This window comes from Aegilops tauschii, chromosome 2 (assembly GCF_002575655.3).
Source record: "Aegilops tauschii subsp. strangulata cultivar AL8/78 chromosome 2, Aet v6.0, whole genome shotgun sequence".
NCBI lineage: Eukaryota > Viridiplantae > Streptophyta > Magnoliopsida > Poales > Poaceae > Aegilops > Aegilops tauschii.
In genome coordinates, this window is record NC_053036.3 from 590,798,829 (window position 1) to 590,814,488 (window position 15,660).

Below are 15,660 nucleotides of genomic sequence, written 5' to 3' on the forward strand. Positions count from 1 at the left end.
TATTACATATGCTAATACTACAACTCAATCTTATAGAATTATCTAGAGGGAGGTCATGACTTTACATTGGAGGTTTGATAATTAAAAATTATTGAAATTTAACAAATAAGCATTGATAAGTTACATAATTCTGATTTTTTGTTGGCTGCAACTATATGTAAAACCCGGTGCACACTTTATGTATGTTTAATCCCAATGTTCAGGCTGTCTTGTGAGCCTGCCTTCATTTACGTTATTTGGATGCTATAATGAAGGAATGCCATGTTGCATTAGACCATTAAGGCTTGTCTTTTTCTGTGACAAACTCGTAGTCTTTCCAGTTGCCACTTGTTCATTACCATCTTCTCTTGTATCCATGGTGCTTGCATTCTTATATTTTGTTTTATGATTCAAAATTTCATCCATGATCAGGCCTAGCTTCGGGTTTCACAATTTATGGCCATAGGTCCATTCAAGTGGGGCAAAATGCAGAAGCCTTCCGAGAAGGCGGTGATTGGTCTGAAAGTAGGGGAGATGAGCGACATGGTTGGTACTGAGAGCGGGGTGCACATCCTCTTGAGGACTGGGTGACAACATCCGTGGGAGCTGTGTCGATCCATATGAGATTGGTTTGAAACATCACGGGTTCTATTAAGCAGAGACCTTTTGTTTTTCACTGACCTCATGCAGGTGTCGGACCCTGGTGGGTGGGTTGGCGCTGGTGCACCCCCACCAACCAAGTGACGTCCAGTTTCTCAAATATGTTCTTATTGTGTTGACATATTTGCACTGCATGCGCCCAGCATCCAGAAGGGACTAAAATCATGAAAATAGCACACATCACTACATTGTTTTCTTGCCGGTGCAGTATTTTTTCTGGTTTTCTCAACCAACCACATCTTACAATGCTAAGAAATGTGAATTGCTCTAGGCTTGTTCAGGTAAACTCTATTTTGCATGGGAGTATGGGATGAACCATCTGTACTACGTAGACAATCCCTGCATCCAAATGCTATCATATTTTGGGGATGCAAAATCATTAATCCAGAATATGTTTTCCCTTTATTTACGTTAGTGGGGTGCTGTAATGAAGGAATGGCATGTGCATCAGACCGTCACGTCTTGTCTTTTTCTGCAACAAACTCGTGGTCTTTCCAGTTTCCACTAGTTCATTACTCTCTTCTCTTGTATCCATGATGCTTGCATTCTTACATTATGTTCTTTGATTCAAAATTTCATCCATGGTCGGGCCTAACTTTGGGTTTCACGATTTATGGTCGTAGGTCCATTCGAGAAGGGCAAAATGCAGATGAAGGAAATATGAACTAGAGGCAATAATAAAGTTGTTATTTATATTTCCTTATATCATGATAAATGTTTATTATTCATGCTAGAATTGTATTAACCGGAAACTTAGTACATGTGTGAATACATAGACAAACAGAGTGTCACTAGTATGCCTCTACTTGACTAGCTCGTTGAATCAAAGATGGTTAAGTTTCCTAGCCATAGACATGAGTTGTCATTTGATTAACGGGATCACATCATTAGAAAATGGTGATTGACTTGACCCATTCCGTTAGCTTAGCACTTGATCGTTTAGTATGTTGCTATTGCTTTCTTCATGACTTATACATGTTCCTATGACTATGAGATTATGCAACTCCCAAATACCGGAGGAACACTTTGTGTGCTACCAAACGTCACAACGTAACCGGGTGATTGTAAAGGTGCTCTACAGGTGTCTCCGATGGTACTTGTTGAGTTGGCATAGATCGAGATTAGGATTTGTCACTCCGATCGTCAGAAAGGTATCTCTGGGCCCTCTCGGTAATGCACATCACTATAAGCCTTGCAAGCAATGCAACTAATGAGTTAGTTATGGGATGATGTATTACGGAACGAGTAAAGAGACTTGCCGGTAACGAGATTGAACTAGGTATTGAGATACCGACGATCGAATCTCGGGCAAGTAACATACCGATGACAAAGGGAACAACGTATGTTGTTATGCGGTTGACCGATAAAGATCTTCGTAGAATATGTAGGAGCCAATATGAGCATCCAGGTTCCGCTATTGGTTATTGACCGTAGACGTGTCTCGGTCATGTCTACATAATTCTCGAACCCGTAGGGTCCGCACGCTTAACGTTCGGTGACGATCGGTATTATGAGTTTACGTGTTTTGATGTACTGAAGGTAGTTCAGAGTCCCGGATATGATCACGGACATGACGAGGAGTCTCGAAATGGTCGAGACATAAAGATCGATATATTGGAAGCCTATATTTGGACATCAGAATAGTTCCGGGTGAAATCGGGATTTTACCGGAGTACCGGGAGGTTACCGGAACCCCCCGGTAAGTGTATGGGCCTTATTGGGCCATATTTCCTTATATCATGATAAATGTTTATTATTCATGCTAGAATTGTATTAACCGGAAACTTAGTACATGTGTGAATACATAGACAAACAGAGTGTCACTAGTATGCCTCTACTTGACTAGCTCGTTGAATCAAAGATGGTTAAGTTTCCTAGCCATAGACATGAGTTGTCATTTGATTAACGGGATCACATCATTAGAAAATGGTGATTGACTTGACCCATTCCGTTAGCTTAGCACTTGATCGTTTAGTATGTTGCTATTGCTTTCTTCATGACTTATACATGTTCCTATGACTATGAGATTATGCAACTCCCAAATACCGGAGGAACACTTTGTGTGCTACCAAACGTCACAACGTAACCGGGTGATTGTAAAGGTGCTCTACAGGTGTCTCCGATGGTACTTGTTGAGTTGGCATAGATCGAGATTAGGATTTGTCACTCCGATCGTCAGAAAGGTATCTCTGGGCCCTCTCGGTAATGCACATCACTATAAGCCTTGCAAGCAATGCAACTAATGAGTTAGTTATGGGATGATGTATTACGGAACGAGTAAAGAGACTTGCCGGTAACGAGATTGAACTAGGTATTGAGATACCGACGATCGAATCTCGGGCAAGTAACATACCGATGACAAAGGGAACAACGTATGTTGTTATGCGGTTGACCGATAAAGATCTTCGTAGAATATGTAGGAGCCAATATGAGCATCCAGGTTCCGCTATTGGTTATTGACCGTAGACGTGTCTCGGTCATGTCTACATAATTCTCGAACCCGTAGGGTCCGCACGCTTAACGTTCGGTGACGATCGGTATTATGAGTTTACGTGTTTTGATGTACTGAAGGTAGTTCAGAGTCCCGGATATGATCACGGACATGACGAGGAGTCTCGAAATGGTCGAGACATAAAGATCGATATATTGGAAGCCTATATTTGGACATCAGAATAGTTCCGGGTGAAATCGGGATTTTACCGGAGTACCGGGAGGTTACCGGAACCCCCCGGTAAGTGTATGGGCCTTATTGGGCCATAGTGGAGAGAGAGAGGAGACCAGGGCAGGCCGCGCGCCCCCTCTCCCTCTGGTTCGAATTGGACTAGGAGGGGGCGGCGCCCCCCTTTCCTTCCTTCCTCTCTCCCCCTTCCTTCTCTCCTAGTCCAACTAGGGAAGGGGGGGGGGAATCCTACTCCCGGTGGGAGTAGGACTCCTCCAGGGCGCGCCATAGAGGGCCGGCCCTCCCCCCTCCTCCACTCATTTATATACGTGGCCAGGGGGCACCCCATAGACACAAAAGTTGATCATTGATCTTTTAGCCGTGTGCGGTGCCCCCCTCCACCATAATCCACCTCGGTCATATCGTAGCGGTGCTTAGGCGAAGCCCTGCGTCGGTAGCATCATCATCATCGTCATCACGCCGTCGTGCTGACGGAACTCTCCCTCGAAGCTCTGCTGGATCGTGAGTTCGTGGGACGTCACCGAGCTGAACGTGTGCTGAACTCGGAGGTGCCGTGTGCTCGGTACTTGGATCGGTCGGATCGTGAATACGTACGACTACATAAACCGCGTTGTCATAACGCTTCCGCTTACGGTCTACGAGGGTACGTGGACAACACTCTCCCCCTCGTTGCTATACATCACCATGATCTTGCGTGTGCGTAGGATTTTTTTTAAATTACTACATTCCTCAACAGTGGTATCAGAGCCAGGTTTATGCGTAGATGTTATATGCATGAGTAGAACACAAGTGAGTTATGGGCGATACAAGTCATACTGCTTACCAGCATGTCATACTTTGATTCGGCGGTATTGTTGGATGAAGCGGTCCGGACCGACATTACGCGTACGCTTACGCGAGACTGGTTCTACCGACGTGCTTCGCACACAGGTGGCTGGCGGGTGTCAGTTTCTCGAGTGTGGCTACGCCCGGTCCTTGTGAAGGTTAAAACGGCACATACTTGACGAAATATCGTTGTGGTTTTGATGCGTAGGTAAGAACGGTTCTTGCTCAGCCCATAGCAGCCACGTAAAACTTGCAACAACAAAGTAGAGGACGTCTAACTTGTTTTTACAGGGCATGTTGTGATGTGATATGGTCAAGACATGATGCTAAATTTTATTGTATGAGATGATCATGTTTTGTAACAGAGTTATCGGCAACTGGCAGGAGCCATATGGTTGTCGCTTTATTGTATGAAATGCAATCGCTATGTAGTTGCTTTACTTTATCACTAAGCGGTAGCGATAGTCGTAGAAGAAATAGTTGGCGAGACGACAACGATGCTACGATGGAGATCAAGGTGTCGCGCCGGTGACGATGGTAATCATGACGGTGCTTTGGAGATGGAGATCAAAGGCACAAGATGATGATGGTCATATCATATCACTTATATTGATTGCATGTGATGTTTATCCTTTATGCATCTTATTTTGCTTAGATCGACGGTAGCATTATAAGATGATCTCTCACTAAATTTCAAGGTATAAGTGTTCTCCCTGAGTATGCACCGTTGCGAAAGTTCGTCGTGCCGAGACACCACGTGATGATCGGGTGTGATAAACTCTACGTTCACATACAACGGGTGCAAGCCAGTTTTGCACATGCAGAATACTCGGGTTAAACTTGACGAGCCTAGCATATGCAGATATGGCCTCGGAACACTCGAGACCGAAAGTTCGAGCGTGAATCATATAGAAGATATGATCAACATAGTGATGTTCACCATTGAAAACTACTCCATCTCACGTGATGATCGGACATGGTTTAGTTGATATGGATCACGTGATCACTTAGATGATTAGAGGGATGTCTATCTAAGTGGGAGTTCTTAAGTAATATGATTAATTGAACTTTAATTTATCATGAACTCAGTCCTGATAGTATTTGCATAACTATGTTGTACATCAATAGCTCGCGATGTAGCTCCCCGTTTATTTTTGATATGTTCCTAGAGAAAAATAAGTTGAAAGATGATAGTAGCAATGATGCAGACTTGGTCCGTGATCTGAGGATTATCCTCATTGCTGCATAGAAAAATTATGTCCTTGATGCACCGCTAGATGACAGATCTATTGCAGGAGCAGATGCAGACGTTATGAACGTTTGACAAAGCTCGGTATGATGACTACTTGATAGTTTAGTGCACCATGCTTTACGGCTTAGAACCGGGACTTCAAAAACGTTTTAAAAGCCACGGAACATATGAGATGTTCCAAGAGTTGAAATTGGTATTTCAGACTCATGCCCGTGTTAAGAGGTATGAGACCTCTGACAAAGTACTTTGCATACAAGATGGAGGAGAATAGCTCAGCTAGTGAGCATGTGCTCAGAATGTCTGAGTACTACAATCACTTGAATCAAGTGGGAGTTAATCTTCCAGATAAGATAGTGATTGACAGAGTTCTCTAGTCACTATCACCAAGTTACTAGAATTTCGTGATGAACTATAATGTGCAAGGGATAACGGGAATGATTCCCAAGATCTTCGCACTGAAATCGGCGAAGGTAGAAATCAAGAAAAAACATCAAGTGTTGATGGTTGGCAAGACCACTAGTTTCAAGTAAAAGGGCAAGGGAAAGAAAGGGAACTTCAAGAAGAATGGCAAGCAAGTTGCCACTCCCATGAAGAAACCCAAAGCTGGACCCAAGCCTGAAACTGAGTGCTTCTACTGCAAATAGAAATGGTCACTGGAAGTGGAGCTGCCCTAGATACTTGGCGGATAAGAAGGATGGCAAAGTGAACAAAGGTATATTGGATATACATGTTATTGATGTGTATTTTACTAGTGTTTATAGCAACCCCTCGGTATTTGATACTAGTTCAGTTGCTAAGAGTAGTAACTCAAAACGGGAGTTGCAAAATAAACAGAGACTAGTTAAGGGCGGGGTGATGATGTGTGTTGGAAGTGGTTCCAAGATTGATAAGATCACCATCACACACTCCCTTTACTTTCGGGATTAGTGTTGAACCTAAATAAGTGTTATTTGGTGTTTGCGTTGAGCATGAATATGATTTGATCATGTTTATTGCAATACGGTTATTCATGTAAGTTAGAGAATAATTATTATTCTGTTTACATGAATAAAACCTTCTACGGTCATACACTCAATATAAGCGGTTTATTGAATCTCGATCGTAGTGATACACATATTCATAATATTGAAGCCAAAAGATGAAAAGTTAATAATGATACTGCAACTTATTTGTGGCACTGCCGTTTAGGTCTTATTGGTATAAAGCGCATGAAGAAACTCCATGCTGATGGGCTTTTGGAATCACTTGATTATGAATCACTTGATGCTTGCGAACCATGCCTCATGGGCAAGATGACTAAAACTCTGTTCTCCGGAACAATGGAGCGAGCAACTGACTTATTGGAAATAATACATACTGATGTATACGGTCCGATGAGTGTTGAGGCTCGCGGCGGGTATCGTTATTTTTTGACCTTTACAGATGATTTTAGCAGATATGGGTATATCTACTTGATGAAACATAAGTCTGAAACATTTGAAAAGTTCAAAGAATTTCAGAGTGAAGTGGAAAATCATCGTAACAAGAAAATAAAGTTTCTACGATCTGATCGCGGAGACGAATATTTGAGTTACGAGTTTGGTCTTCATTTGAGACAATGTGGAATAGTTTCGCAACTCACGCCACCTGGAACACCACAGCGTAATGGTGTGTCCGAACGTCGTAACCGTACTTTATTAGATATGGTGCAATCTATGATGTCTCTTACCGATTTACCACTATCGTTTTGGGGTTATGCATTAGAGACAACTGCATTCACGTTAAATAGGGCACCATCTAAATCCGTTGAGACGACACCATATGAACTGTGGTTTGGTAAGAAACCAAAGTTGTCGTTTCTTAAAGTTTGGGGTTGCGATGCTTATGTGAAAAAGTTTCATTCTGATAAGCTCAAACCCAAATCAGAGAAATGTGTCTTCATAGGATACCCAAAGGAGACAGTTGGGTACACCTTCTATCACAGATCCGAAGGCAAGACATTTGTTGCTAAGAATGGATCCTTTCTAGAGAAGGAGTTTCTCTCGAAAAAAGTGAGTGGGAGGAAAGTAGAACTTGATGAGGTAATTATACCTGCTCCCGAATTGGAAAGAAGTTCATCACAGAAATCAGTTCTAGTGATGCCTACACCAATTAGTGAGGAAGTTAATGATGATGATCATGAAACTTCAGATCAAGTTACTACCAAACCTCGTAGGTCAGCCAGAATAAGGTCCGCACCAGAGTGGTACGGCAATCCGGTTCTGGAGGTCATGTTACTTGACCATGACGAACCTACGAACTATGAGGAAGCGATGATGAGCCCAGATTCCGCGAAATGGCTTGAGGCCATGAAATCTGAGATGGGATCCATGTATGAGAAAAAAGTGTGGACTTTGGTTGACTTGCCCGATGATCGGCAAGCCATAGAAAATAAATGGATCTTCGAGAGGAAGACGGACGCTGATAGTAGTGTTACTATCTACAAAACTAGACTTGTCGAAAAAGGTTTTGACAAAGTTCAAGGTGTTGACTACGATGAGATTTTCTCACTCGTAGCGATGCTTAAGTCTGTCCGAATCATGTTAGAAAATTGCCACATTTTATGAAATCTGGCAAATGGATGTCAAAACTACATTCCTTAATGGATTTCTTAAAGAAGAGTTGTATATGATGCAACCAGAAGGTTTTGTCAATCCAAAAGACGCTAACAAAGTGTGTAAGCACCAGTGATACATTTATGGACTGGTGCAAGCATCTCGGAGTTGGAATGTACGCTTTGATAGTGTGGTCAAAGCATATAGTTTTATACATACTTGCGGTGAAGCCTGTATTTACAAGAAAGTGAGTGGGAGCACTACAACCTTTCTGATAAGTATATGTGAATGACATATTGTCGATCAGAAATGATCTAGAATTTTCTGGAAAGCATAAAGGAGTGTTTGAAAGGAGTTTTCAAAGAAAGACCTCGGTGAAGCTGCTTACATATTGAGCATCAAGATCTATAGAGATAGATCAAGACGCTTGATAAGTTTTTTCAATGAGTACATACCTTGACAAGTTTTTGAAGTAGTTCAAAATGGAACAGTCAAAGAAAGAGCTCTCGCATGTGTTCCAAGGTGTGAAGTTGAGTAAGACTCAAAGCCCGACCACGACAGAAGATAGAGAGAGAATGAAAGTCATTCCCTATGCCTCAGCCATAGGTTCTATAAAGTATGTCATGCTGTGTACCAGACCTATTGTATACCCTGCCCTGATTTTGGCAAGTGAGTACAATTTTGATCTTGGAGTAGATCACTGGAATGCCGTCAAAATTATCCTTAGAAGACTAAGGAAATATTCCTCGGTTATGGAGGTGATAAAGAGTTCGTCGTAAAGAGTTACGTCGATGCAAGCTTTTACACCGATCTGGATGAGTCTAAGTCACAATCCGGACACATATTGAAAGTGGGAGCAATTAGCTAGAGTAGATCCGTGCAGAGCATTGTAGACATAGAAATTTGAAAAATACATACGGATCTGAATTTGGCAGACCCGTTGACTAAACTTCTCTCACAAGCAAACATGATTATACCTTAGTACTCTTTGGGTGTTAATCACATGGCGATGTGAACTAGATTACCGACTCTAGTAAACCCTTTGAGTGTTGGCCACATGGTGATGTGAACTATGGATATTAATCACATGGTGATGTGAACTATTGGTGTTAAATCACATGGCGATGTGAACTAGATTATTGACTCTAGTGCAAGTGGGAGACTGAAGGAAATATGCCCTAAAGGCAATAATAAAGTTGTTATTTATATTTCCTTATATCATGATAAATGTTTATTATTCATGCTAGAATTGTATTAACCGGAAACTTAGTACATGTGTGAATACATAGACAAACAGAGTGTCACTAGTATGCCTCTACTTGACTAGCTCGTTGAATCAAACATGGTTAAGTTTCCTAGCCATAGACATGAGTTGTCATTTGATTAACGGGATCACATCATTAGAGAATGATGTGATTGACTTGACCCATTCCGTTAGCTTGGCACTTGACCGTTTAGTATGTTGCTATTGCTTTCTTCATGACTTATACATGTTCCTATGACTATGAGATTATGCAACTCCCGAATACCGGAGGAACACTTTGTGTGCTACCAAATGTCACAACGTAACTGGGTGATTATAAAGGTGCTCTACAGGTGTCTCCGATGGTACTTGTTGAGTTGGCATAGATCGAGATTAGGATTTGTCACTCCGATTGTCGGAGAGGTATCTCTGGGCCCTCTCGGTAATGCACATCACTATAAGCCTTGCAAGCAATGCAACTAATGAGTTAGTTGTGGGATGATGTATTATGGAACGAGTAAAGAGACTTGCCGGTAACGAGATTGAACTAGGTATTGAGATACCGACGATCGAATCTCGGGCAAGTAACATACCGATGACAAAGGGAACAACGTATGTTGTTATGCGGTTTGACCGATAAAGATCTTCGTAGAATATGTAGGAGCCAATATGAGCATCCAGGTTCCGCTATTGGTTATTGACCGGAGACGTGTCTCGGTCATGTCTACATAGTTCTCGAACCCGTAGGGTCCGCACGCTTAACGTTCGGTGACGATCCGTATTATGAGTTTATGTGTTTTGATGTACCGAAGGTAGTTCGGAGTTCCGGATATGATCACGGAAATGACGAGGAGTCTCGAAATGGTCGAGACATAAAGATCGATATACTGGAAGCCTATATTTGGACATCGGAATAGTTCCGGGTGAAATCGGGATTTTACCAGAGTACCGAGAGGTTATCGGAACCCCCCGGTAAGTGTATGGGCCTTATTGGGCCATAGTGGAGAGAGAGAGAGAGAGGAGACCAGGGCAGGCCGTGCGCCCCCTCTCCCTCTGGTCCGAATTGGACTAGGAGGGGGGCGGCGCCCCCCTTTCCTTCCTCCCTCTCTCCCCCTTCCTTCTCTCCTAGTCCAACTAGGGAAGGGGGGGGGATCCTACTCCCATCGGGAGGACTCCTCCAGGGCGCGCCATAGAGGGCCGGCCCTCCCCCCTCCTCCACTCCTTTATATACGTGGCCAGGGGGCACCCCATAGACACACAAGTTGATCATTGATCTTTTAGCCGTGTGCGGTGCCCCCTCCACCATAATCCACCTCGGTCATATCGTAGTGGTGCTTAGGCGAAGCCCTGCGTCGTTAGCATCATCATCACCATCATCACGCTGTCGTGCTAACGGAACTCTCCCTCGAAGCTCTGCTGGATCGTGAGTTCGTGGGACGTCACCGAGCTGAACGTGTGCTGAACTCGGAGGTGCCATGTGTTCGGTACTTGGATCAGTCGGATCGTGAAGACGTACGACTACATCAACCGCGTTGTCATAACGCTTCCGGTTACGGTCTACGAGGGTACGTAGACAACACGCTCCCCCTTGTTGCTATACATCACCATGATCTTGCGTGTGCGCAGGATTTTTTTTGAAATTAGTACGTTCCCCAATAGCAGAAGCCTTTCGAGAAGGGCAAGATGCAGAAGCCTTTCGAGAAGGCAGTGATTGGTATGAAAGTGGGGGATATAAGCGACTTGGTTGATACTGAGAGTGGGGTGCATATTATCTTGAGGACCGGGTGACAAGGTCAGGGAAGCTCTGTCGATCCATATGAGATTGGTTTGAAACATTGTGCGTTCTCTTAAGCAGATACCTTTTGTTTTTAACTTGCATTGTCACAGTGCTGACTGCAAAGCTACTATGGGATTGGTTGTATGCCAGGATTAGACGTTGGTGGAACTTGTGTTGTCTCTATAATGTTACAACTTTTGAGTGAAATTCGGTTGTTATTTAAGGTTTACCTGTTGAACAGTTGATTCGAGTCCAACCACTTTCCCATTCGCAGATCCCATTAGCTTTGCATATACCCTGACCACTGCATTTGTCTGGGCAAGATCACTAGCGAACAGAATCGTTGATGGATCTGGCGCCTAGTGCTGACGTTTGGTTGTTGGTGGTCTCCGCAAGGTGCGGTTGGCTCCGGCGGCTTGTCGTGCTTCTTCGTCTTTTGAAGGGTTCGATGGTGGTGGTGGTTGGTTGTCGTCTTATTGTAGGGATGTGCTCAAACTCCGGGTGAGAACCCTGTATCGACTATGTCGATGCCGGCGGTAACGACGTCTATGGACATCGTTTTCCTTGCAGGAGGTGCCGTTGTGGAGCTCTAGCACCTACAATACTTTGCTTTGTGGTCTCCGGGTGAAAACCTAAGATCGGGCTTGCGGGATCGGATGGCGATGTTGTGTCCTCGACAACACTACCTCCTTGGAGGCGTCGTCTTGGACACCCAAACGACGGCTTCAGTTACTACATCCGGTTGAGGGTGGTTTGCGTGGTGGTGGTGGTGTGGCCTGCTCAGGACCGAGGGTGGTGTGTTCTTCTTCAGGTGTTTCTCTTCGGTTGTCCTACGTGTGGTCTCCGGCCTGCTTCTTTGCATGCTCATGACCCTGTTCTGTTGAGGCGAGCCTCGGGCTCTTGGTCTCGTCTTGGCTCATCTTTGCTCAATGACGACGCAATGACGCCTCCCCGACTTTCTAATCGTCTTGAACATCCGTGGCGGAGCTCTCAGTCAAGGTTCGTGTTAAGCGTTGGCACTCGTTGATTGTGGATGCTCCTCTGTTGTGCCGTGGGGTTTGATACGCACGCCGGTGCGGTGCGTTAGGCTGTTTGTAGAGTCTTGGTATTGTGATCCCTCGATGCACCCCTCATCTACCTGGTCTTGTTAGTTTGCTAGCTAGGTCTTTCCTTATGCTGGGCGTCATGTTCCTCTCCTTTTCTTGTAACACTTGTTACTTGTCTGGTTTTCGGCTCGGGTTTCCTCATAAACATGGTCAATTTGTTAAGGTTTTCGATCCGGTTTTCCTTATAAACTGGATCACTCTCCTGGCATTATGGCCACTTTGAGCAATATATTCAGGTGGAGGGAATCCTCCCCTGGTGATTCTAAAAAAACTAGCAAACAAAATGAGCACTTCAATATATTAGCATGGTGATCATGCCATTTTTCCAAGGAATCAAGAACTGCACATTCACCGGAGGTGCCACAGGCACATTCACCGCCCAACGTACGCCCAACGTAGAATGCGGGAATGTTGACCTCAATGGCTTGGAATGTGCTGAGGGAGTCCTGGATTAAGGGGTCCTCGGGCATCCGGACTATGGTACGTGGGCCAGACCGATGGGCTGTGAAGATACAAGACCGAATAGGACTCTCCTTGGCGTGGAAGGCAAGCTTGGCGTCCTGATATGAAGATTCCTTTCTCTATAACCGACTTTGTACAACCCTAGTCCCCTCCGGTGTCTATATAAACCGGAGGGCTTAGTCCGTAGAGGCAATAAGAATACTCATAGTCATACAGGCTAGACTTCTTGGGTTTTAGCCATTACGATCTCGTGGTAGATCTACTCTTGTAATACTCATATTCATCAAGATCAATCAAGCAGGAAGTAGGGTATTACCTCCATAGAGAGGGCCCGAACCTGGGTAAACATCGTGTCCCCTGTCTCTTGTTACCATCGACCTCGGACGCACAGTTCGGGACCCCCTACCCGAGATCTGCCGGTTTTGACACCGACATTGGTGCTTTCATTGAGAGTTCCGCTGTGTCATCATCAAGAGGTTTGATGGCCCCGTCAATCATCTACAACAATGTTGTCCAGGGAGAGGACTTCCTCCCCGGACAGATCTTCGTATTCGGCGGCTTCGCACTGCAGGCCAACTCCCTTGGCCATCTGGAGCAGATCGACAGCTACGCCCCTGACCATCAGGTCAGATTTGGAAGCTTGAACTACGTCGCGTATATCTGCGGAGACTTGATCTTCGACCGATTCGAGACCACGGCAGCCGCTCCCTGTCACCACGATGAACACGACTTAAATCTGTCATCGGACCATACCCAGGAGATAGCACCTGTAACCGCTCCGGCCCTAGATCTGGAGCAGATCGCGTCGTCCGAGGATGGGAGGCCCAGCCCTGCCACGGAAGCCGCAGACTCTGCGGCGTCGGAGCCGCACACAGACCCAACCTCGAGTGGGATCTGTGTCACCGGAACCTCGGACTCGTTTCCGACTACAGGATCCGAACCATGTGCGTCCGCGCACGTTGAGCTCGATCAGGCATCGATCGTCGAGTTCAGCTCCGCGGACATCTTCCGGCACTCGCCTTTAGGCGACGTGCTAAACTCATTAAAAACACTCTCCTTAGCGGGGGACTCACAACCGAATTATATCCGGTTCGAACTGGAGGCTGATGACGGAGAATTTCATTTCCCACCCACCGCCCACTTCATAGCCACTGTCGAGGACCTAACCGACATGCTTGATTACGGCTCCGAAGACATCGACGGTATGGACGACGATGCCGGAGAAGAGGAGGCCCAAAACCCGCCGTTTACCGGACACTAGACAGCCACTTCCTCATATGACGTATACATGGTGGACACACCTAAAGAGAACAATGGCGACAATGAGAAGGATCCAGTGATGCAGCCAAAACGCCGACGTCAGCGGCGCCGCTCTCAATCACGCCGTGCAAAAGACAGCGATACCGGCACAAGAGAAGATAACACTCCGGACGGTGCCGAAGACAATGAAGACCCCGTTGAGGCAACTTCTGAACAGGTCGAACGGGAAGACAGGCAAGTTAGCCCTGATGAACAGGCCATACACGAAGACTCGGAGGACAGTAATTATCTTCCGCTCTCCGAGGATGAGGTGAGCCTCGGCAATGAGGATTTTATCGTGCCTGAGGAACCTCTCGAGAAGGAGCTCTTTAGGCGCCGGCTAATAGCCACTGCAAGGAGCCTGAAAAAGAAGCAGCAGCAGCTTCAAGCTGATCAAGATCTGCTCAACGATAGATGGATTGTTGTCCTGGCAGCCGAGGAATACGGCCTCAAGCGCCCAGCCAAAAGTTACCTGAAGCACAAATTGCTACCTCAGTTTGATGATGAGGCGCTGGAGCCCGTACCATCATCGCACAATGCGGCTGACCGACCACCACGTGGCTGGGACAAAGCGGCAACCCAAGCCGAACACCAGCCCGCCCCACCTCACCGTAAAGGTAGAGATAAAACAGCTCGGGGACATACATATGACCTGCGGCAGGACTTGGATAGTAGAGCAGGTCAGAACAGATCGATCTACGGATCACGGGGACGTGCCCCGACACGCGACAACGGCTACCTAGCCGGACGCAACAATCATACTCACACCCGGGCCGAGTACCGCAGGCGGACTCCATCCGAGCTACGTCGTGACGTGGCCCGATATAGAGGCGCCGCACACCCCCTTTGCTTCACTGACGAGGTAATGGAGCACGAATTCCCAGAAGGGTTTAAACCTGTAAACATCGAATCATATGATGGGACAACAGACCCCGCGGTATGGATCGAGTATTTTCTTCTTCACATTCATATGGCCCGCGACGATGATCTCCATGCCATCAAATACCTCCCACTAAAACTCAAAGGACGAGCCCGGTACTGGTTGAACAGTCTGCCCGAAAACTCCGTCGGCAGCTGGGAGGACTTGGAAGAGGCCTTCCTTGAAAACTTCCAAGGTACATATGTTCGACCCCCGGATACCGACGACTTAAGTCATATAATTCAGCAGCCCGGAGAGTCAACCAGGAAATTCTGGACTAGGTCCTTAACCAAAAAGAACCAGATCGTTGACTGTCCGGATGCCGAAGCCCTGGCGGCCTTTAAACACAGCATCCGAGACGAATGGCTTGCCCGACACCTCGGCCAAGAAAAGCCAAAGTCCATGGCAGCCCTTACGGCACTTATGACCTGCTTTTGCACAGGCAAAGATAGCTGGCTAGCCCGTAGCAACAACAATGCAAGCGAACCTGGCACTGCGAAAGCCAGCAATAGCAATGGCAAGCCCCGACGCAACATACACAAGCGTCGAAACAACGGTGATAATACCGACGACACGACGGTCAACGCCGGATTCAGCGGCTCCAAGTCCGGCCAGCGGAAGAAGCTGTTCAAAAGGAACAGTTCGGGCCCATCCAACTTGGACCGCATACTCGATCGCCCATGCCAGATACACGGCACCCCCGACAAACCAGCCAATCACACCAACAGAGACTGTTGGGTTTTTAAACAGGCCGACAAGTTAAATGCCGGGAACAAGGAAAAGGGGTCGCAAAGTGAGGAGGATGACGAGGAGCCTCGTCCACCGAACACAGGGGGACAGAAGAAGTCCCCCCCCCCCCAAGTTAAAACGGTGAACATGATATAC